General features: G+C 47.4%; 1 long non-coding RNA gene across 2 annotated transcripts in view; it reads left to right on the forward strand.

Moving 5' to 3' along the window:
- Positions 1-5,825, forward strand: part of LOC310849559 — a 31,674-nt gene extending 25,849 nt beyond the window's left edge. Inside the window, exons 1-3 of one of the 2 annotated variants that reach the window (XR_014566976.1) lie at positions 2,036-2,092; positions 3,718-3,808; positions 5,606-5,825. This is a non-coding gene — a long non-coding RNA (uncharacterized lncRNA). Of the gene's footprint in view, positions 1-2,035; positions 2,093-3,717; positions 3,809-5,605 lie in introns of those variants that run through there. The other variant, XR_014566975.1, reaches the window with a different exon arrangement.
- Positions 5,826-23,148: the final 17,323 nt, after the last annotated feature.

Raw genomic sequence — 23,148 nt, forward strand, 5'->3', positions numbered from 1 at the left:
CCCATGCTAGGAATCATTAGCAAAGGGATAGAAGATATAACTGCCTATACTGCAATTCCATTGTGCAAATCTTGGAAGACTGTGTACAGTTTCGTTCAGCTCCCTTTAAGAAAGGATATTGGAGAATTTGCAGAAAAGGGCAACCAAAATGAAAGAGCCTGTGAGGAAAGGTTGCCACGCGTGGAGCTTTTCAGTTTAGAGTAGGGTTTCCCAAACTTGGGTCTCCAGCTGTTTTTGGACTACAACTCCCATCATCCCTAGCTAGCAGGACCAGTGGTCACGGATTATGGGAACTGTAGTTTGGGAAACCCTGGTTTAGAGGAAAGGTGAGGAAAGGTTTAAAAGAGGATTAGACAAATTTGTGGAGGATAAATCAGTGGCTGCTAATGTAACTCCAGAGTCTTTTATGTTCTGCCTCCACAATTGCAAGCACTGTGCCTCTGACTACCAGCTGCTGAAACTGCAGGAGGGGAGAACGCTGTTGCATTCCAATCCTGCCTGCCTGCATCTGGTTGGGCACTGTGAGAGCAGCAGGCTGGACTCAATGGGCCACTGGGGTGGTCCAACAGAGCTCTCTACTTGTGTTCTGTAGGGCAGCTGAGGGAAGGCCAGTCTGTGCTTTACAACGGAGCAGCACAATTTATAATCCGCTAAGCTGATTAATAATAATAATTTAATAATAAAGTATTATTTATACCCCGCCCATCTGGCTAGGTTCCCCCAGCCACTCTGGGTGGCTTCCAACACAATATTAAAATACAATAGTCTACTAAACATTAAAAGCTTCCCTAAACAGGGCTGCCTTCAGAAGTCTTCTAAAAGTCTGGTAGTAGTTGTTCTCTTTGACATCTGGTGGGAGGGTGTTCCACAGGGCGGGTGCCACTACCGAGAAGGCCCTCTGCCTGGTTCCCTGTACTTGGCTTCTCACTGTGAGGGAACCACCAGAAAGGCGTGGAGATGCTCCTTCAGGTATACTGGACCGAGGCCGTTTAGGGCTTTAAAGGTCAGCACCAACACTTTGAATTGTGCTCGGAAACGTACTGGGAGCCAATGTAGGTCTTTCAAGACCGATGTTATGTGGTCTCGGCAGCCGCTCCCAGTCACCAGTCTAGCTGCTGCATTCTGGATTAATTGTAGATTCCGGGTCACCTTCAAAGGTAGCCCCACATAGAGTGCATTGCAGTAGTCCAAGTGGGAGATAACCAGAGCATGCATCACTCTGGCGAGACAGTCCAGATGGAGCTGATAAACAGCTGCCCTGGACACAGAATTGACCTGCGCCTCCATGGACAGCTGTGAGTCCAAAATGACTCCCAGGCTGTGCACCTGGTCCTTCAGGGGCACAGTTACCCCATTCAGGACCAGGGAGTCCTCCACATCCGCCCACCTCCTGTCCCCCAAAACAGTACTTCTGTCTTGTCAGGATTCAGCCTCAATCTGTTAGCCGACATCCATCCTACAGCCTACCACCCATATATTGAGGTCTTCTAGATGCTTGGCAACACTCCCCCCCCATCCAGCAGCATCTTGGCCATGATACATAAACTGTGTTTGGCTTGATGGGCCACAAGTCACGCAGGCTTGCTTTGCTGCAAGACGTGGCCTGGTTAATTCAAAAACGCATGCAATTACAGGGCTTTTTTTATTGCACTAAGCCACACACACAGGGCACTCTCTTGAGGCTTTGATGTTTAATCTAATTCCCATCCATCTTTTATTTAGAGTTCAGTGCAGCAGAGCTCAACTGACTTCAGGATGATGAACAATAAACAGTCACTTTTGCTCTGCCGAGCAAAACCTTGAGCCAAAAAGTGCCTTGATCATTAAAACAGCGTGGAGAAATGTTGGCCTCTTCTGCAAATCTCACCTTGGTTCTAGATCTTATGGGCAGTGGCGTAGCGTGGGTTGTCTGCACCCGGGGCAAGGCAAGTAATTTGCACCCCCTAACCCGTGGATTTGCGCCCCCTAACCCTAACCCTCAGATGTTGCGCCCAGTGTGACCGGCCCCCCCTGCACCCCCCACGCTACGCCACTGCTTATGGGTAGCCTTGGGCAAGTCTGTTCCTCCTAAGTTCACTTCCACATCTGGCAGGTACAAACAAAAGTTGTAAGTAACGATCAAGAGATTTTTGTAAGTCACTTAGAGAATTTTTTCTTCTGTGTTAAGCAACTAACAAGTTAAATTTTCGTATTAAGAATAATAATAGTTTTGCTTGCTCCTTTTTCTGCTCCTTGCAATAACGGTATGGACATCCAAGAGTTTGGTGAGCAACTGACAGCTTAAGGAATGCAGAGTGGCAATTTTGTGAGAAGCAGATTCTTTTGCTGGCTGGCGTAGCTGGTGCGAAGTTCTGAAATGAAGCTGTACGTAGGAGTTCTGCCTACTGGTTCTTTCCATATAAGCTGCACTGAAAATATTGGCGCATTGTTTTAAAAATAAACGGCACTCAAAGCATTCCACAATCAAATAAGGACCTAGCGTGGGCAGAACCTCATGTTGTATTAGAAGTGATGAACTACATCTCCGCTGATGTGTCATTTAAGTGGTGGAGGTGACGCGAGATAATCCACAACAAACAATGCAAAATGTCTGCTTCACCTGGAAGGGAAAAGCTTTTGCAGCCTGAGGGCCACATTCCAGCATGGAGAACCAGCTGGGGGCCACATGGTGGTGTTGGGCAAGACCACAGGGGGGACATGGGTGGAGCAATGGATGTGAAGGCTCTTACTTCCATACAGTAGACTACATGCACTGTCTTTTGTGTCTTGAATCTTCCAATGTTAAGCTTCACTGGACGGTCCCAGGTTCCAGTATTATGGAGAGGGTGAAAAAACTACCTCTGCCCCCTTAAGCCACACCATATGTAATATTGTTATAGAAGCTGGGTGCCACCCCCACTCTCCAGGGGTAGCAAGACTCCAGGAGGTTCCAGGTGCTCATCCAGGGTTTGTGCTCCTTCGGAGAATTAAAGATGCGGCAGAGACTGTCGTAGTTTTAAGAAATATGATTTGTTCACATATTTAGACCTTCAGTTTGCATGGAGGGAGTCCTGATCTTACAGCATTGTCACCCCAAGAAGAACTAGTTCCCATAGCAGGGCAGCACTGGAACTGAAGGCATCTCTGCCAGCCAGCCTGCCCAAAATGGAACTCCCCATGTTCTCTCTCCCTCCCAGCACACCTTGCTACAGACCATCTTTGCCTGTGACTTCACACCCAGTTACCCTGGTAACCCTCTGTCTGCTCAGGTCCAAGATGGGCCATCAACACCTTTTGTCATGTTAATCCATCTATCCCTGGTGATGTCCTGGCATGGAAAGGAAGCTAAGCTTGTATTTTTTCCACTGGCATGCAGTCTTCCCTCCAAATAATCAAAATCCTACCATTTATTAATTTCTAGGGTTTAGGAGGGTCTCCCCAATCTATAACACCATTATACTTCATGCCACCCCCTACTCACTGCCCCCCAACCAAACAGCCCCATATGTTGCAACCTTCCCTGGAGTTGCTCCAGCCCCAATTCCTTCAGCTGATCATTTTGGCCGCAGCTTCCTAGCTCTGTGATATTATTTTTCATGTCAGGCTACCCAAGCTGCCCACACACTATTCCAAGCACGGTGGCACAGTAGATTTGTACAGCGGCATTGTGATATTGGCAGTTCTATTTGCAATCTCTTTCCTAATGATCCTTAACACGGAATTTGCCTTTTTTCACAGCTGCTGCACACGGGCTCGACATCTTCATGAAAACTCATGAAAAAGAGCATCTGATGCCATTTCTGTGCGTGCGATAGCAGCAAATAATCCTGTGAGTTCTAAAGGCTGAAAGGGAGAGGGAATCTGACACCCTCCCTTTTGCTGCATTAAAGCAGAAAAACAGTTTCGAAAAGGCTTTGGACTTTACATCCTTGGGCACAAATTGTGTGTGGAAACGTTTTAAGGCAGCGAACCTCTGCTCTTTGCAGAAGGGGACTGTTGTCATCAAGTTCCACAGCACATTCTCCCCCTGCCCTGGAAAATATATGTGTGAGATGATCATAAAAATCATGCCAAAATAATACAATTTTGTATCGATTGGAGACAATTGATATGCTGTTCACTGTCCATTTCCATAGAGATGCAATATTCACTTTCTATTGCCCAGTGGCGGAGCTGCATGCTCTGCTACCGGGGGCGGAGAGCAGGCGGGGGCGTAGCTGGCGCCCGCGGGGGCAATGTGTGCTGCCTGTGGGGGCATGGTGCGGATCCCAGGACATGGTATGCCACCTGCGAGGGCATGGTGCACAGCCCGCAGGGGCGTGGGGCATGTTCTGGGGGTGTGACACGCTGCCTGTGGGGCCGTGGGGCCCGGCATTCAGGGGTGTGCGCAGCTTGTGTCTGGGGGGGGCCCCGCCACGATGGCACCAGAATAGTGGTGCTGGGGGCAGTCCGCTCCCTTCGCACCCCTGTTTTCTGCCAGTGCTATCGCCTCAGTGATGTGTGGTGTTTGTGCGGCATTTTAGGCATTACGCAGAAAGGCAAGTCAATATTTTTTTTAAAAAAGATAAAAATAAAATAAGCTTCATGAGGGAATTCCATGCAAGCAAATAGCATCTTCAAAGGAGGAATTTCCCTCAGGATCACAGCGGGAGAGGAAAGTGTTAAATCCCTCCTTCCTGCTTTCTGTGATTCTGATCATTGCCAGTGCCCTCCATTGAATGCTATTTGCATTTTTAAAAGGTGCATGTTAAATGCAAAGACACATTTAACATTGCATCTGGTTTCACCCTCATCCACACATTCCAGACACTCATGCAGGACATTCACCACCTTCACTGGTTCTGATATAAGTGGAATATAAATTAACAAACAAACAATAAAATTCACTGGGACACATTGTTTGCACATGCCTCAAACTTTTCTTAAGGAGGGATCTCTGAGCTCATTCCAAGCAGACAAAGCAAAAGCAACCTGCTGGTGGTTGGAAGGAAATCAAAACATGGACCTATATCTGACCAAAGATCATAGTTTTTCTAACTTCTTAGATCTGAAGCAGCTTTGGCCTTGGCCCAGCACACCTGAAGAAGCCACCCCAATTGTTCAGCTCTGACAGGGAACCAGGCATAGGGCCTTCTTGGTTGTGGCACCTGCCCTGTGGAACGCCCTCCTATCAGATAAACAACTGTCTGACTATTAGAAGGCATCTGAAGTTAGCTCTGTATAGGGACATTTTTTAATGTCTGATGTTTTACCATTTTTTATGTGCTATAAGCCACCCAGAATGGCTGGGGAAACCTAGTCAGGTGGGTGGAGTAATAATAATAATAATAATATTCCAGCCTCATGTCTCTCAGATATTTTTTGGACTCCCATCACCTCTGACCATTGACTATGCTGGATGTTGAGAGGTGTATTCCAAATGCATCTGAAGGGCCTCAGGTTGGATTAAAAACCAACTTGACTTCAACTTGCTCCACTCTTTGGGAAAAGGAAATGCTAGCACTTCCTTAGTAAGCTTTGTTTGTTGCCATAACAGACTTTACAGACGAGTTGCTGGGGCTGTTATGCAAGTATGGGTTATTGCCCAAAGAGCTAACAAATGGTTGTAATTATATCTATTCTGTAGCTTCCCAGCGGTGGCTCTGACAGCACGGGCAGATTTTTCTGCACATCAAGTACTCCAGTTCTATCCCGCCCCCTTTATTATACATTGTGAGAGCCTTTAAACCCAGCGATTTCCATGGTCATCCAAGGAATTTGTGGGAGGCGCTTTCTGCTGAACGCTCCTGTTGCTGCCGGCGAGCCAGTTGCAAAATAAATAAATAAATTGGCAGGCTTTTATTATAGCCGCGTGTAAATAGCATGATTCCTCCAGCAAATTATAGTGTGCGCTCTCAAATTTCCTTCAGGTCTCGCAGAGCTGTTGTTGAGGATGCATTTTTCCTAACCCCCCTCCACTTCACGATGGAGTTTCAACTTTGGAAGGCTCAAGCAGCTTGCAAGTGAAGGAAAGAGGAAAAGGCAGGATCGGGGCAGGATTGGCTTATCATGTGGAAAAGCTGATGTGCACCAAACCTGGAAAACTACAAACAGGACATGCTGCAACCAGCAGCCCATTAGAAAAGTCTGTTCCATACAATGCACAAAAAGTTGAGAGGTCTGAATTGCCTTTTTGGAACCCTTCACCCATGACCAGAAGACGTAGGAGAAGTCACAAAGCAGGGATAGAAGCTTCTCCAACGAAAGAAAGAGGAAATAGAAACAGAAATAACAAGATCCTCGCTCATCACTATATCATAACATGGTAGCTTTTCATGTACAGTGTTGTTCATGCGTGATTTTTTTATTTCCCTGTCTCAGTGCCCATTAAGACCAGAGAAGTAATATCTATTATCCCCCCAAGGCTGCTGCCGCTTTGCCGTGTGTTTGTGGGGAGGGCTCTTCCCCCTGCTAGCCCATTCTCCATCTTGGGCTTGGGGACGGGCCCCATACTCCACCTCAGCATAAAAGACTCCAAGGAGGCCCGGAACACTGCTGCTGCCGCTTTGCCGGTGAGTCTTGGGGAGGACCGCTCCCCCTGCAAGCCCATTCTCCACCTTGGGCCTGGGGGCGGGCCCCAGACTCCACCTCAGCATATAAGGCTCCAAGGAGGCCTTGGAACACTGCTGCTGCCGCTTTGCCGTGCGTTGGTGGGGAGGGCTCTTCCCCCTGCAGGCCCACTTTCCATCAGGCCAGGGGGCGGGGCCCACGCTCACCACTGCCGCAGCTTTGGGGACACTAGTGCTGCTGCAGCGGTTGTTTGAAGTGTTTTTATATGTTTTAAACTGTTTTTATTTTTACTTTGTTGTACCACCATAAGCGGTGGTTTTTATCCATGTATTTTTATTTTGTTTTGATTTATTTTGGGTTGGGGTTGGGTGGTTGTGGAGTGGGGTGGGGATTGGTTTTGTTTTCATGTAATTGTTTTTTATTTGTTTGCTTTTATATTCTGTAAATGGAGGCGAATATTAGGCTTGGGATTCCTACTGTGGAGGGGCGAGGGAGGTATGGCGGTGGGGGCAGATGTCATAGGCGAAGGGGATCGAGATACGGATATGCTCGTACCCCTTCCAATCTGCGCCCCATCCCGAGAGACGAGGGTAGGGTGAGTAAGGATTACTCACCTCCGTCACTGGTGTTGTGCAATGCCAGGTCTATAGGCAACAAAACCGCCACCCTGCGAGATTTCTTCACCTCGCAGGGGGTTGACCTGGCATGTGTGACTGAGACCTGGGTGCGCGAAGGGGATACTGTTACCTTACGAGAGATGGCGCCCCCGGGTTTCTCCGTCCTTCACCAGTCGCGGACTGTGGGCCGGGGGGGAGGGGTGGCGTTATTAATCCGGGAAGATTGTTCTTTCAGGGCTCTACCATCGCCATCGATCCCCGGCATTGAATGTGTTGGCCTAGTGTGGGGCTCCGAGGTGAGCTTGGCTGTCTGGCTGGTGTACCGGCCACCTAGCGCACCAGCAGCCACCCTGTCAGGCCTGCTGGAGGCGGTGGCCGGCTGGGCCTTGGAGTTCCCTAACCTATTGGTATTGGGGGACTTCAACATCCATGCTGATGCTACTCCCTCCTCACAGGCTCTGGACCTGGTGTCTTCCATGGCGACACTAGGGCTCTCCCAGTTTGTTTCGGGCCCCACACATCAAGCAGGCCACACGCTGGATTTGATCTTTGGCATCGGTATAGATGTGATCATGTTTCCTTCGATGAAGGTGCCATGGTCTGATCACTATGCTCTGAAAGCCAGGATTGACGTTCCACCCCCACCCTGCTTGGGTGGCGAGCCAATTTGGGCTCGCCCGCAGAGGCTGATGGACCCTGATAGATTCCGTCAAGTCTTGCGGGACCTTTCTCCCCCTGGCGACTCATTGACTGAGCTTGTTGAGGCCTGGAATACCCAGCTCCTAGCAGCCATCAATGAGATCGCACCTAAGCTCCCTCTGCGACCCCGCAGAAACCGGGCTCCCTGGTTTACCGAGGAGCTCCGGAAAATGAAGCGGGACCTCAGACGGCTAGAGCGAGTATGGCGGGGTGCCCGTGACGGAGCTTCAAGAACATCTTATAGGGTTTTTATGAAAACCTACGAGATGGCAGTGAAGGCCGCTAAGAAGTCCTACTTCTCGGCCTCCATTGCATCCGCTAGCTCTCGCCCGGCGCAATTATTTAGTATAATTCGGTCTTTAACGTCCCTTGAAGGACAGCCAAATTTAAATAACAATTTGACACACAGCTGTGAGGCATTCGCGAGCTTTTTTGCGGAGAAGGTCTTGTTGCTCCGCCATGACCTCCCTGCCAATTTGGATACAATAAAGAAACTGGAGGCCCCTCGACTGTCCTCGGGTTCAGTATTAGACCACTTTGACTGGATATCCCCAGCCGATGTGGACAGACTCCTCCGAGCTGGAAAGCCCACCACCTGTCCTCTCGACCCGTGCCCGTCCTGGCTGATTAGAGCGTGTCCAGACGAGGTGCGGGCCCCCCTGGGGGATATCATCAATCTGTCCCTTGGCACCGGGACATTCCCAGGGGAACTGAAGGAGGCAGTGGTGCGCCCGCTCTTAAAGAAAACATCATTAGATCCTTTAGATCTATCCAATTACCGCCCAGTTTCGAATCTTCCATTCCTGGGTAAGGTGATTGAGAGAGCGGTTGCTGAACAGCTTGGTAGGTTTCTGGATGAAACATCAGCTCTGGATCCATTCCAGTCCGGCTTCCGCGCTGGTCATGGGACCGAGACGGCTCTGGTCGCCCTAACAGATGATCTCCGCAGGCAGCTGGATCGAGGCGGGTCGGGGCTGCTGATTCTTCTAGACCTGTCAGCAGCCTTCGACATGGTCGATCACGAACTCCTGGACCACCGCCTTGCCGACGTGGGGATCCAGGGCACAGTCCTTCAATGGCTGTGCTCGTTTCTCTCTGGTCGGGGACAGAGGGTGGCGCTTGGGGGGGAATTGTCATCCCGCCGCTCCTTGGTGTGTGGTGTGCCCCAGGGTGCAATACTCTCCCCGATGCTTTTTAACATCTTTATGCGCCCCCTCGCCCAGCTTGTCCGGAGTTTTGGGCTGGGCTGCCATCAGTATGCTGATGACACCCAACTCTATCTGTTGATGGACGGCCACCCAGACTCGGCCCCAGACACACTGATCAGATGCTTGGAGGCTGTGGCTGGATGGTTTCGTGGGAGCCGGTTGAAGTTAAATCCTTCGAAGACAGAGGTCCTCTGGCTGGGACGGGACGACATGGGACTGAGGGGGCAACTCCCATCTCTTGCGGGGGTGCAATTAGTGCCAGCACCGTCCGTTAAGAGTTTGGGTGTAATCTTCGATACCTCCCTCTCCATGGAGGCGCAGATTGCAGCTATAACAAAGGTGGCATTTTTTCATCTCCGCCAAGCTAAGCAGTTGGCTCCTTACCTCTCTCGCCCTGACCTAGCCACTGTGATCCACGCGACAGTCACCTCCAGACTGGATTATTGTAACTCGCTCTACGCGGGGCTGCCCTTGAGACTGACCCAGAAACTCCAGCGGGTGCAGAATGCCGCAGCGAGACTCCTTACGGGGTCTTCGCTTAGAGATCACATTCATCCGGTGCTATATAAGCTGCACTGGCTCCCGGTGGAGTACAGGATCAGGTTTAAGGTGCTGGTTTTAACCTTCAAAGCCCTATACGGCCTAGGGCCCTCGTACCTACGGGACCGCCTCTCCTGGTATGCCCCACAGAGGAACTTACGGTCTTCAAATAAAAACACCTTGAAGGTCCCAAGCCACAGAGAGGTTAGGCTGGCCTCAACTAGAGCCAGGGCTTTTTCGGCTGCGGCTCCAACCTGGTGGAACGCTCTGTCACAAGAGACAAGGGCCCTGCAGGACTTGACATCTTTCCGCAGGGCCTGCAAGACAGAGCTGTTCCACCTGGCCTTTGGTCAGGGCGCAGCCTGACTCCCTCCTTTGGCAATCTTTACAAGACTTTAGTTTATGGTTGCCATTAATTTTGATTTTAATTCATTTTTATAATGTTTTATAATGTTGTACTGTTTTAGTGTTGTTAGCCGCCCTGAGCCCGGCTTCGGCTGGGGAGGGCGGGATATAAATAAAATTTATTATTATTATTATTATAAGGCTGGAGGGAATTCCAATAGCCTGCTAAACATAAGGAGCAAACTGCCTGTAGAAAGGCCAAACTCTTATGTGTGGTCTAAATCAGGGCTGGGCCTCTGAGATGTCATAGGACTCCAAATCCCATCATTCCCAGCCAACACTGCCAGGCACAAGGCATGATGAGAATTATAATCCAACAACATCTAGAGCAGCCTTCTCAACTCCCATTATCCCTTGCTACCATGACCAGTTGTCAGAGTTAAAGGGAGTAGTAGTTCAAGCTGGGGACCCAGAGGAAAGCAAGCACCAGCAGAGCTGCCCCTTTGCTGGCCAATCAATGGGGTCAGACTGACCTCCTACTTCCCACGATGTTCTCCCTGTGAGGTAGGGGGTAGAGGCCCCTTGGTGCTCTGGCTGGTGTCTTCAGAAAAAATTGGGTGAGGATGCAGGGCATGGATGCCTGAAGGAGTGGGGAAAGTCCCTTTGCAGAATCAGAAATTATTGTATGGATGTGATGTGCTAGATACATACTGCCCAAGAGAGTAAGGGAGCCAGTGTGGTGTAGTGGTTAAGAGTGGTAGACTTGTAATCTGGTGAACCGGGTTCGCTTCCCTGCTCCTCCACATGCAGCTGCTGGGTGACCTTGGGCTAGTCGCACTTCTTTGAAGTCTTTCAGCCCCACTCACCTCACAGAGTGTTTGTTGTGGGGGAGGAAGAGAAAGGAGATTGTTAGCTGCTTTGAGACTCCTTAGGGTAGTGATAAAGCGGAAAGCAAATCCAAACTCCTCCTCCTCCTCCTCCTCCTCCTCCTCCTCTTCTTCTTCTTCTTCTTCCCAAAGACCACAACAAGCTTCCTTTGGTATAAATGCTGCTGTCTTCTCCTACAGCAAATTCAAATATCTCTGTGGAGTCCTAGAAGGATAAAGATAATATGAGATCTATTTCAGATAAAAAGTTCTGCTACTGCTGATAACCCTGGGCTACAAACCAGCCCACAGACACATGTGCTTAAGACAGCTTGGAAACAAAATGACTTGAGAGTCAGCGCCTGGTGGGGCAGATAAAGATTATAGTCCTTATGTCCCAGATTAATTCTGCATCTCCTCACCAAGTTGCTAGCTCTCTGCGTGTCTAGAGGATCTCTGTAAAGATATCCTTTGATCCGAGTGTTACTAATCCTTGTGACTAATGCAAAAGTGCTTTTTCGAAAGGAGAAGCTGTAATTTGCTTGCTATGAAATCTAATCAGAGAGGGCCGGAATGTAACTTTATAGCAACCACAAGGAGATGGAACATTCTACAAATAAGGGATCCTGGGACAAGCTACTTAAGTAATTCAATTTCGGAACCAAAACAGATTACGCTGTTTGGAAGAAAACAAAACTGCTGTGAAGGAAAAGGTCCAATCTCTCCCCACACCCTTTCCCTGTTGCTTCCAACTTTATTCTAGAAGTGGAGACTGGCAGCAGCATATTTCTAGCTGAGACGTTTGACTAGAAGCGATTATTCTTCTAGGTGACATTTCGCTGTAATTACACGGTTCTTCAGTTATACTGGAGATAATCATCAGCGTGACCTTCAAGCGAGGGATGTGGAAAGTGCCTTATAAAAAATGATAGAATTTCCGGCTTTAAACTATTCTGGGTATGGAAGCCAAAACTGAGGAGGGTTGGGGGACATCTACTGCTTACTGCTGTAAACCATTAGATGAAAAAGATATATAAATATGAACTGAGAAGACGTGAGGGATTTGTTTGTACAAATCATAATGTCTGTAACACATCGGCCTCCCTGTATTCTGGGCAAGGGAGAGAAGCACACTGAAAACATGGCCTTCAGTTTCCGTGCTTCAGCCTTTTGTGCTGTGTTGGATCATGCGAGGATAAAGGTAAAGGTAAAGGTACCCCTGCCCGTGCGGGCCAGTCTTGACAGACTCTGGGGTTGTGCGCCCATCTCACTCAAGAGGCCAGGGGCCAGCGCTGTCCGGAGACACTTCCGGGTCACGTGGCCAGCGTGACATCGCTGCTCTGGCGAGCCAGAGCCGCACACGGAAACGCCGTTTACCTTCCCGCTGGTAAGCGGTCCCTATTTATCTACTTGCACCCGGAGGTGCTTTCGAACTGCTAGGTTGGCAGGCGCTGGGACCGAGCAGCGGGAGCGCACCCCGCCGCAGGGATTCGAACCGCCGACCTTTCGATCGGCAAGTCCTAGGCGCTGAGGCTTTAACCCACAGCGCCACCTGCGTCCCTGCTATCCATGCGAGGATAGTTTTTCTTTATTCTCTGCCTCCACTACTCTGACCAGGAGCCCATGAATTCACTGTTTTATAAAGGGCACACATGGTACAGTCCCAAAGCCAAGCACATTGGTAGTGCCTCTGGTGAGGGACATGTCGTGCTCCTTCTGGGGTCGTTTGTCCATCTTTGGTCCCCACCCTGCACTCAGCTCTCACCTGTGGCTCCTAGAAGCTGACAAGATGTGGCAGTGGCCACATCCTGGGAACGGTTTTGACTGGCAGGCTAAACCAGGTGAAGGTAGCTGATAGGTCTCAAACCCTTGGTGAGTCAACGACTTCACTTGTGTGCGAAAACAGGCTCTGGCAGGTTGAGCAGACAAGACCAATAGTGGGTCCAATGGTCAAGAAGGCAGCTGTAGAGGGAAGTGAAGGGCAGGTAGGGCTTGTCAACCTGGGAAGGCAGCCCGTTTAGGAGGAAAGCTCTGGTCCTAAACCTTAGCTACCTTGTGGGATGCCTTTGGGAGAAGAAATAGCTAAGGAGGAAAACCTACACAAATCTGGAGCGGAGTCCCTAAGATGGTTGGATGGCGCTTTGTATTCCTCCTCCTGGCAACTCCTGCAGCCAAGCTTGTGCCAAATGTATTGCTCTGCTTTCCTTTGGACTATATCAGCTGAGAGGGGGGATCTTGTCATCTGGGTAGACCAGGACCTCCCTACACATTGCCCAGCCTTGCATCTCAGGGAGGTTGGTGCTGCTGACACAGTAGTTTGACTTCAACCCTGGAGGCGCCCTCCATTGTCTCTCGACACAGATGCCAAAAAACACAAGACCGTCCATGGAATTCAATCCATAATCTCATGTGATGTTACAACATGGTCAGTGCTAAATGCTGAAAGGTTTAGTTACCACTGGCAGCGGGGGCAATAGCATACTATGGGCTCCTGCCAATCCTCAAACAGAAGATGTCTGAAGGGCCACAGCAGAGGACGTTCCTCCCCCACACGAGCACGGGAGCCAAGGGGGCACCTTCAGGCCTTCTTCTCAAAGCCTAGTTAGTGCTTGCCCAGCTTTGAAAATGAGGGCTCTAGGATGCTGCCAGAGCCTTATTCCTCTTTCCCAAAACCCAGTGCCTCCCTTGCCTATCTTTGGGAAGGTGGCGAAAGGGCTGCAGGTGGCGAAAGGGTGTCAATTTTTGGCCACACACAAGGCGTCATATTATCAAGGTCCACCCCTGGCCACAGGTTCTCCAACCCCTGAAGCAGAATAGAGCTGGAGTCAAGGAAGCAGATCTGCTACCTCATATCAAATCCTGCATATTCTTGTTATAAAACTACTTTGAGGGATTTTAAAAAAAGTGCTGTATAACTTTTATGAAGTAAGGAACAATTATTATTATTATTATTATTATTATTATTATTATTATTACTATTCCAGCCCTTCCTCTCAAAGGAACCCAGGGCAGCAAACAACAAAGTAGTTCAACAATTCAATTTAAAAACATATTTAAATAATGAAAAAATAATCAGTAACAAAATCAAACCATCACAAATTCTCCCAGTGAATAGTGTCAAAGTTGCGAGAACAGTAGTTGATTTAGAAATCAAGTTCTCCAGCAATCAAATTAGACCTTTTCATTGCAACTCCAAAAAAGAGAGTTGGCAGTACCCTGTTGAAGGGGAGGGATGTCGGAAAGGACTGATAAGATGCTTCGTGTTATGTGTTAGTCTTCCATTACAACAGAAGCCTGCATAAACTGCACCCACGGAGGTTTAAAGAGGGTCTTAGAGCACTCACCAGAATGATAAGATGCTTATGAAGAAGCAAACTTCTCTCCCCACCCCCACCCCCCACCCCACCCCAGTTTGTATTAAGCTCTTGCCACCCTCAAACAACATGAAGGATTTGCCAGAGTAAAACGGGAAATGAACCAATAGAGAACATTAAAGAAGAGTGATTTTCAGTTTGCCGAGGTGGGTGATTATCTTCTAGCTGTAAGCCAGCAAATAAGGGGCACAACTGAGTGCTTCCAAGTCCCGTTCATTCCATTGTTATCAATGGCACTTAAAACATGCTTGGGAACCACAGGTGCAACACAGGTGCATAGGTAATGCCAAGAGCAAACTGGATGCATTGATGTAGCTGCTGGACTGCAGCCTTAATCTGTGCTTTCACCTGATCACATGCCTGAGCTCCTCCTCTTGATTTCAGTAGGTTTCAAACACCTGCGCACACATACCCAACCTGGGGTTTAGGTATTCTGGAGAAGCCTAGCCAAATGGATGTAGGAATGTCATAACCCAAGCATATTGGATATTTAGGTGACTGATATACAGGCTGAATAGTAGGGGACATTTGGTAACCCAGTCAGGTAGAATACCTAATTTGAATGCATGATGTCTGAAGCCCTGGGATTAAATATAAATAAATACAAATTTACATATCCAAGTATGGCTGCAGCATCTTTTAACTTGGGCCTGGTTTCTGATATGGACTACAGAAATGGTGCAATAGCTCCTTGCTTCTGACCTGTGCAGAGGGGTAAAGACAGCCTATTTTAGTCTGCAGCTGTTGGAGGAAGGAGGCCGATTACTTTTTCATAGCCATGATATTGCTTAAAAGACTCCAGCGGTTCCTCTGCTGAGCCTTTGTTAGATCAACTGCACTTTTCTTTATGTATCATGATGACTACGGCCGTGGCAAATTACAGTCAGCTTGCAGCTGTGTGGAACAGAACGTTGAAATGGAAATAATCTGCAAGTGGAAAAAAATTATTTGCTGGGGGGGGGGGAAAGTTGTTGGCTTCTGAATTGTATAAGGAGGTAGGGGAAAAAATATATCCAATATAGGAAAACAGGCCTCTGAGCTACCTTTGTTCAGCAGTGCAAACTTGGGGGTGGCTGCATTTCACAATAGCAAAAATGAAGTTCTCTTTATTACTAATGTCAGAAGAAGTCAGACATTAAAATAAGTAGATAAAAACATGGCATTAATGAAAGGGCGGCTGCTTTCAATTATCTGGTAGATCTTTTCCTTGTCTAATATCCCTGGTGTGATATATATTTTGGTATGTAGCTCTGTGCAGAGAGCCAATGTGGTGTGGTTGTTAGAGAGTTGGACTACAACTTGGGAGAACAAGGATCAAATTCACACTCCCTGAGTGAGCTTGGACTAGTCACTGCCTCTCAGCCTAGCCCACCTCACAGGGTTGTTGAGAGGATAAAATTGGGATAGGGGAGAGCTGCGTACACCACCTTCAGCTCCCTGGAGGAAAGGTGGGGTATAAATGACATAATAATTAAATAAATAAAATAAATAAAATGGAGGCATGTATGTGTTATGTTCCCAGTGGTCTGTGTTTGCCTGAGCTTGAGTCTAGACTAAGGATTCGGGGCGCCTGTGTTCTGATTCGATACATGATATCCAATCACAGAACATTTCAGGATTTGGGCCTCTGTAATTGGCCCTTAAACTCTGAGATATGATTCGCAGCTTGGAAGTTTAGACAGTCAATCACATTGGGAGTGGGAGTGGCCCAGGCCTTCAGAAATATATATAAGCAGTTGCTTTGCCCCTGTTGTCCAATTCTATTATTCAGTAAAGGTTCTTGCTGTTATTACTGTGTCTTGCCTCATGGGAACCCACCTACACTTCAGTATGCATTGGTTTCCCCGCCTCTGTTCCATTATAAGTGCCTGGAGTCATCAGCATTTCTTATTGCGATGTACTTGCTGCTCTCTGCTGGTGGTGCTCTGTGGTCTACATTGTGTTGGTAGATAAGTTGTGGGAAGACTGGGGAAGGAGGAGAAATTTTGCTCTGTTCACATTTTGATGTGATTTGCACTTAACTTGCACTTCCCAAGCCAACACATGAACCGAAATGCAGCTATCTCCTAAAAAAACCCCCCACAGTTCTCTGAATTTGGCAGTGCAGTTCTGTAACCCAAAAGGGTGTACATTTTGGGCAGAGTGCACCGAAAAATGCATATCTTAGTGCATGGTTTGACCACATGGAGATGTGTAGATTTTAACTGCGAGCAGTGGTGGGATGCAGATTCTTGTTCAATTGTATACTGTTGTGAAATATACTCAGAGTCGAGTGTGGATTTCATGCTCTTTATTCACCTCATAGTAGTGAGGAATGAAAGTTCCTCCAAAATATCTGCTTTATATACATTATCTACACAATGGGCCGCACGTGATTGGCTAATTCTGGGATTCTCCTGTAGGTCAATTAGGTTGTCGATTCACTTCTACCTGGAGCTGGATTGGGTGGCTCCTGTGGACCAATCATACTGCTGCATTGTTCTAGGACCAATCAGACTGCTGCATTCTGAATCCTATTGTTCTAGGACCAATCAGACTGCTGCCTTTTGGATCCTATTCAACTCAGTACATAACACCTTGCATAGAAACCACTTCACGGATGGTGAGAAGTTTTACGGATGTAGGGCCTATGAAGATTTGCTTTGCTTTGGAGAGAGGTCACTGAAGGATTAGTAGGATTAATGCACCTCTGTGTATTTGTGAATATACAGGCTGAGTCTGGGTGGAGGCACACCACTCCAACAGACAACCCAGGTCCACTGCTTGTGCATCCGATCTCCAAAGAGATGCCCAGAATCCCAAGATGCTTTTACAATATCCCAATCCAGCTATGTATTTTATTACTATGCCATTTCTTTTCATGCATGGGCCACAACATTCTTGACTGGGAAGGAATCTTGCCCTTTCTATGATCATTCCCTCCATTCAGAATATACCCCAAAGATGATATTGCATCAAGAAGCAATTGGCTAACTGTTTAGCTCCCACGCCACCTATATTTGTCACCTGTCATGAATGCTTTAGCTGAGATTCCTGCATTGCAGGCAGTTGGTCCCTTCCAACTCTACAATTCTGTGAAAGGGATGTGCCAGAGTTTCTGTATTAATCCTTTCGTGTCCACCCCGCCTAAGCCTACGCCACTTCTGATTTCATGGCCTATTCATATGGAACAATAAAAGAGACAAGATAAACCTGGCAATACCTGAAATAAATCTCTGGGCTGCGTCCAACTAAGGTCTACTCAGAATAAACTCATTGAAAACTTAGGTTCAAAACAACAAGGAGAGTGGGTTCCACATCTCAGCTACAGCCATGGGAAAAGGCCCCTTTCTCCCATTTCCACCAAATGAGCTTCAGTTGCTGATAGGACTGAGAGAATGGTCTCTGCAGTAGACCTCACCACTCAGGCAGGCTCATATATGTAAGAAAATGCCTAGTTCCAAGGCAGCCATTTTGAAATCTCTTCTTCTCCCATTCGAAAGTGGAAATGGCACCCTTGTCTTAACCATGGACATGCTATGGAATCTTGAGCTAGGTGTCACCTCTTTCTGCCTAAATTTTTAATCTGTAAAATTAGAACTCTTTTATCTCATCTGATTGTTCTTAGGGTCAAGAAGAGCAACATGTACTCAGATCTGCCCTTTTAAAATTAATGAGGCTTAAATGCAGTTCAGCTGTGTTGGTTCATTACCAGAATCGGTGAAGTATTTTGAAAATCACTGGTGACTTAGATATGATTAATAATAATTCAGTGTAGCCAATGCTGTCTTGCTGTTCTTTTCTTGGCCTTTAAAAAGAATTTCCTTAATAATTCTATTACTAGATTATTTATATTTTGAAATGTCCGTCATTCCCCCCCCCCCCTCTTTAAATCAGCTCATATCTTTATTGGGATGCAGCAGTTACAACTTAATGGACAAATTTAATGGAGGTCAGAAGCACACTGTACATTTTTAGTTTCACAGTGTTCACAAACCAAATAAATAAATAAATTAAATGTATCTGGAAAAATAAACACAGTTTAAAATTACATGCAGCAGTCATATATAGATAAATCTGAATCAGTTTGCATTCAAAGTTACTTTGCAGTTTCCCAAAACATTGTGAGAACAGAAACACAGCCATTCATTGACATGTACACTTCTCTGAATTTGACAATGCAGTTCTCCAGCCAAGTCATGTGTACAAAAATGCATATACTAGGGTAAAATGTGCATATAAATGCATGTACAGCTGGCCTGCCGCATGGGCGGGTGTTTGGTTCTAAGGGTAATGTGTATATGTGAAAATCATGCATAGCCAAAATCACGTTACTCTTGGAGCCACCCCATAGCTAGCTAAGGAGGCACCAGAAGAAGCCTCAGAGCCAGGGAATTGGTGGTGGGACAATGCTGTGTTGTCAAAGGGAGAAGAGGGAACAGACTGGGAGGAGGAGATGTTGGAAGCTGAAGAGGCAACAGCATTTAGTGTGCAGGAATAGGCTGTGGCAGAGAGCAGTCCATGCTTAGAGACAGAAGCAGAGGCTGAAGAGGAGGGGGACGAAGAGGCAGCAATGAGGCAGGCTGCTGAAGAATCCAGGGAGTCTTCTCCACCTGCTGAGACCAGCTCCCCTTCCCACTGGTCTCCCAGAACACAGAGAGAAATGAAGAAGGCAGAGCAAAGAGAGACAAGACGAAGGAGCCTCAGGTTGCTGGGGAAGGACCCAGGGGAGGAGCCGTAGAGAGCGGTGGGAAGACGGAGGCCTTCAGTTCTCGCAACTGCCTCATTGGAATAAGATGTAATGGGAAGAGTGCCTGGGATCACTAGGCCTGAGCTGCTTGGTTTCTTTGAATAAAGAGACAACTTCACTGACACTGATGTTTTTATTACTGACCTACTCCGGTCTCTGGCTCCTGACACAAGTAGGCCTTTCCCAGAAGCTAGGACAAGCACATAAAAGCACATTTGTGTGTGTGTGGGTCCACCTGGGATAACCTGTGTAAAAAGCTCTTGGCCTTGCTTCTCAAGCAAGGCATGCTCAGTGTGCTAGCTCTGGAACTGTTAGGGATGCCAACACAAGACCTTGCAGGACAAACTGGTTTCCCATGATATCTCTTGAGAGCATCCCCAGCACTGCTAGAGATGGTATACTGAGTAGGGGAAGTAAAGCCCTTTCTGTGCTGTGTTCATTTGGTGAACTATTTCTGAGGAAATATGATCAGATTGCACAGCTGATTGCACTCTACCTGAGTGCTGGCTTTTGGTTTGGAAAAGATTTTGAACTCTCAGACACCCATTAAGGACTGCAGTTCTTTTATTTTGACAAATCATTAGAGACTTCATTTGGTCGATAGCATTCCAGATTTCCCTTTGTCAAGTTCAGTGGCCTTGTTGAACAGCTGCAGCAACTGTCTTCAAAAAATGAATAGGCTAATTTTAGATCATGTATATCTCTGGAGAAAAGTTATTCAATGTTTATATTTAAGTGAGAATACTCAATGCTATCAAAGAATCACTGAACAGTCCTTATTCCAATGGGAAGTGCTGTGCTAGGCTCATCAAGGACCAGTTTTATTATGCCTGAAAGTACTTAAAAAGAACACAAGCTGCTGAACTGCCACGGGTTCAAGGAATATTAACATCTGTGTGCTTGCCTGTTCCTTGCTGATAGATGAAAACTTTAGATGAAAGCCTAATTTATTCATTGTCTTGTGGAGCATTTTATGAATTGTGGAGCAGAACAATTTCACCTTTGGTAGTCCCAAAACATTTTTTAAAAAAATCATTTAGGTGATTTTGGCACGGGAAAATGTCTTGCCTTCATAACTTCAGGAATATCAGATAATGTGACCAAGTGAATGCAGCGTACCTTTCATGTTTCGCATAGGCATCTGGGTGGCCACTGTGAGGACAGGATGGTGGCCGGATCCAGCAGCAGTCTCCTTATGCTCTTAGTTATGGAGGTAGAGGAAGAGTTGGCCACTAAGCCCAACCACCTGCTCAGGGTCAGAACTAGAGCACACTCAATGGGTCAATGTGGCCATACAAAGACAAGCTATACTGACAAGGTTCACAAGGAGATTTCTCAGTCTGAGACTTGAAATGGATTATCATTCTCCAACACCATCCCACAAAGTATTGAAAGTGGTATGATATGGAGCTATCATTGTATGTGACATGTGCCCTGGCCACTTCCAGGCTGTCATTCAATCAATCATATGGTGTTCAATTATATGCTGGCAATGTTAAGTTTCACAATTAAAGGTAGATTTGGTACTCTTGCGCTACAAACTCCTTTAAAAAAAACAGGATATTTTTGCAGTAAGGAAAGTGACAGAGAAATTCCCTGTAGAGTGTAGGGCAAGAATAACTTGACACAATGCCATCTAGCATCTGAATGAATGAATAAAAGAATGAAAGCGCAATAAACAGTGGACACATTGTGAAAACAAACAGGACAGACACTTTTGCATAGTGGAACATATCCCTACTGACCCAGACACTGACAATGCAATCCTAGACATGTCTATTTAGACGTAAACCCCACTGAGTTGAATGAAAGACTCCTAGGAAAGTATATAGCAGGGTTGTGGAACCTGTGGCCCTTCAGAAGGTGCTGGACTCGAACTCCAGTCATCCTCAGTCAACATAGCCAATGGCGAGGGATCGTGCAAGCTGTAGTCCAACAACATCTGAAGAGCCACAGGTTCCCCACAGCTGCTCTGATGGACCAGCTTTCACCTTTGGACTTGACAGCTTGAGAGACTGGGTTTCATTCTCTGCTCAGCCATGCCATGAAGGTCACTGATCTTTGGCTAATTGCTATCTCTAGCCTAGTCCATCTACCAAGACTGCAATGAGGAGTAGTGGCACCAGAAAAAGGGGAAAGCACAGAAGGGTCAAATTATATTTCTAGGTGTGTGAGTTGAGCTCCTTGTTGGGAAGGCACTTGCCCTCCTGCTGCCTTCTGGGGCCACCCATGAGCAAGGTTAAAATGTGGGTGGGTAGGTGGGTGGGTGTGGGTTGTGGGTTGCCATATATGCAGTGGTGGAGGAACCCTCTCCGGCACCCGGGGCTGGACGCCAGGGGGCAGGGCAAACTGCTTGGTGGCACATGTACGATGTCTGTAAGGACTGCACACGTGTGGCATCCCATACAGAGTGTGCATGAAGGGGTGCTGCATGTGCGCACTCAGTACGGGCTGCCGCACGTGTGCACTCTGTATGCGCTGCCACTTGCGCAGTGTCCATATGGGCTGCTGCTCGTGCACGTCTTCCATCCGGGTGACTGTATGGGCTGCCGTGCAACCGGCATCGCGTATGGAGTGCGCATGCACGGCTGCCCATACAGACGCCTGTATGGATGGCGCGTATGAGCGGCAGCCCGTACTGTCACCGTGCGAGTGGCGCCCATACTGACTGCACGCGCCCTTGGCCACTCTACAGCTGGGGGGAGGCAGGGGCCATCTTGTCACTGCCCCCAGAGTGGCACCCAGGGTGGCCTGCCCCCTCCGCCCCCCACTTCGTACGCCCCTGCATATATCTTGCTTTGAACATCTTGGAGGAAGGCTAATAGCTATATAAATAAAATTTCCCTGTGAAAGGTGCCTTCATTCCACGTGCCCCTTTACCATCCCTTTGAAAATTATAGGAAGACATCTGAAAACACAGCATTTTTCCTTCCTAGAGTTAACCACTCTTTGCAGTGCGGATTCGACTCTCAGCTCATCATTCACCTATAGAATCTCCTCGATTCAAATGTGTTGCTCTTCACGGCAGAGCAATGTGTGCTGCCTACAATGTGCTGTTATGCAGGGCTCAGTTAATTCTTTGTCTGCCCCTTTTCCTTTGGCAGCTGACTGGTGAAGTCCCCGTGGAGTTAGTTCCATGTGGTGTGATGCATTGTCATAGGACAATTGTGGCCTCCTTTGTCCGTTTCTCAAGCTGTCAAGTTCCCTGCCTTTGGGGCTTTCTTTTTCTCTTGGAGTTTCCATTGTGGCCTGGTTGCCGCTGAAGATCTCACAAACCCAGTTGTGCATATGGTGTTTACACAGGGCCAAAGAAAACCCTACATTGTTAATACTCAGGACTTGACAGGTCCCTTTGTGCAACTAGGTCTTGAACATTACATTGTCTTGGGTGAATTGTTGTGCTCTGACCGAAGCCCTGATTGGTTTCTTGCAAAGTGTGAAATCCAATTCTGCCTGGTTTCAGAGCTAGATACATTTTTCTTTTCTATGGCTTCAATTCTTAAACGGCTTTTTGTGTTCAGGCCAATTGATTGCGCTGGGACTGGAAGACGGGTCTGAGAAATGAACTTTATAGATCTCCCTGAACTGCAATCTTGAAATGTTATGTTGCATTTTTTCTTTCTTTCTGGAAAGAGTTCCTATTGATTCTGCTTCACTGAAGCCATATATGGAGTAAATTCGGTTGGTTGTGTTTTCCCAATACCACAAAACCGTGCAACTTATCTGCTTCTCGGCTGGAAGTACTTAAACCAAGTTAAAATCGCCTTCTGCCTGCACTGAGGTTCTGTAATCAAACCAGTGGTTTTAAAGGCACCTCAGTTTCACCAGTTCTCTGAACGCACTGCTGTACTTATTCCAGACTGCCCTGGAGTGTCTACACCTGTCACGTGTCATAACCCAGATTGCTGTGTGAGCACCATCATCACACACATACCACAGAAGTGTAGATAAGATTCATATTCAGTGGTACCTCGGGTTACAGACGCTTCAGGTTACAGACTCTGCTAACCCAGAAATAGTACCTCGGGTTAAGAACTTTGCTTCAGGATGAGAACAGAAATTGTATGGCGGCAGCAGCGGGAGGCCCCATTAGCTAAAGTGGTACCTCAGGTTAAGAACAGTTTCAGGTTAAGAACAGACCTCCAGAATGAATTAAGGTCTTAACCCAAGGTACCACTGTATTATCATTTGCACCGGCGCCTACGGGCCAAGGTAATTTCACCCCCAATGTTTTTTTGAGGG

Source organism: Podarcis gaigeae (assembly GCF_964106915.1).
Source record: "Podarcis gaigeae genome assembly, chromosome: 7".
Classification (NCBI taxonomy): domain Eukaryota; kingdom Metazoa; phylum Chordata; class Lepidosauria; order Squamata; family Lacertidae; genus Podarcis; species Podarcis gaigeae.